This window comes from Castor canadensis, chromosome X (assembly GCF_047511655.1).
Source record: "Castor canadensis chromosome X, mCasCan1.hap1v2, whole genome shotgun sequence".
Taxonomy (NCBI): domain Eukaryota; kingdom Metazoa; phylum Chordata; class Mammalia; order Rodentia; family Castoridae; genus Castor; species Castor canadensis.
This window is the reverse complement of record NC_133405.1, coordinates 24575622-24577271: the sequence shown is the minus strand read 5'-3', so window position 1 is coordinate 24577271 and position 1650 is coordinate 24575622. Positions and strand designations below refer to the sequence as shown.

Genomic DNA, 1650 nt, shown 5'->3' with positions numbered 1-1650 from the left:
CCTTCATTCGATATGCTAAGCAATGCATAGTAGAATAGTCATGGTGTATGGAGACACCATAGGAAAGGATCTCTTTAAAACATCAGATTAATTTCAAGTTGGTTTATTCTCTATGGCTATGACCTATTCTTTGAATATAATTCCCTTTGATTCACAAACCCTCAGAAGCTTTAGTTTTAGCATTTATTGCTGGAAAAAAATAGCCAGGTAGGATATTTTAGATTCATGTAAAATAAGTGCTTTGGCAAGAAGTAAAATTATGTTTATTAGCCACACAATATTTCTTAAAATTACAAATCAGATTATCACTAATGAACTATTTCATGAAGCAAATTTGTGTACCAAACACTCCTGTGCTTTTGTGAAGACTGTCTCCTTCTGCTTAGGAATCTTTTAGCTAGGATATAAGGATAAAAGAAAAAGCTCCTCAGTGGTAGGAATCAGCCTGTAGGCTCTGTGGTCCACCCTGCTGCCTTCCTCTGTCAGTTAACTGTGTTTATATATGAAACAGGCCTCAGATAATTGTTAAGGATTAATTGATTGGCAATAGTTAGCACTGATAATATAGGGGGAAGGAACAGGCTTTGGACCCAACAAAATATTATCAGTGCAAACTGGCTTAGATAGGGAAGAAGAGGAGAGATCATGAAGTAAAGTAATACATAATTTTATGTAGGAAAAGAGGGATGAGCTAGAACGCTGACACTCAAAGTGCCAAGAAGGCTGAGCAGCAGAGAAAAGTTGGTCCTCTTTGTCTGAGCTGAAGTAGAAACCCAGACACCAGGCTCAACTGACCATTTCCTCAGTGATGAACTGTGCTCATGTTACAGTTTAGACTGGCCCAGGAGTACATGTAAAGTGTGTGTACAAAACTCTGCATCAGTGTATGTGTTTCTACTTGTTGGTGATATATTGGGAACATAAAAATCTTCTTGCTTATAATGAAAATAGTATACCTTTAAGTTGCTGTTTCCCTCAAGACAGCCAGATCAAGAAGTGCTTACTGGATGGACTCCAGGTGCTTACCACAGGCTGTGTTCTTACACTGATTGTACAGAAAGAGGAGGCAAAGTAAACCTACCCTATATACACCTCAGTGAATGGGAAGTGAATGGGAATACACCTTGTGAATGGGAAGACATGTTGTGGGGAAAAAAAAGAGTGCTTATCCACAGGGACAGGGACTTTGTTTCTGAAGGCTAGAGGTACACATCAGTGGCATCAAAGGCCAGATACCTGGCACTTGTGTACCAGGGGCAATGACAGGATCCCTATAATGTGATTGTTGCATCCACCTCCATTATGTCTGCAGTTAGCCCCAAGAGTGGTCAGGTTTAGGCCAACATTCAAAGGAAAGTTAATACCTTGCTGTATATAATATACGGTGTCTTGTCCCTGTATTAAGTGGCTGCAGGCCAACCCAGGAAATCATTTTATTCTAATTCCCAAATGCCTTAATACATTTTTATTGTAATAAGATACATGTGACATAAAATTTACTGTTTAAAGTGTACAGTTCAGCAATATCATGTGCATTCACAGTGTTGTGCAACCATCATCACTGTTTAGAGCTTTTACTGTATTGTTTTTGGTGGTATGGGGTTTGAACTCAGGGCTTCCTACTTGCTAGGCAAGCACTCTTCTGCTTGA

General features: G+C 39.3%; 1 non-coding gene across 1 annotated transcript; it reads left to right on the top strand.

The window, feature by feature from the left end:
- Window positions 1-1009: 1009 nt before the first annotated feature.
- LOC141420159 (small nucleolar RNA SNORA51) lies at window positions 1010-1144 on the top strand. The gene has a single exon (XR_012444844.1). It is a non-coding gene; the product is annotated as a small nucleolar RNA SNORA51 (small nucleolar RNA).
- The last annotated feature ends 506 nt before the right edge of the window (window positions 1145-1650 follow it).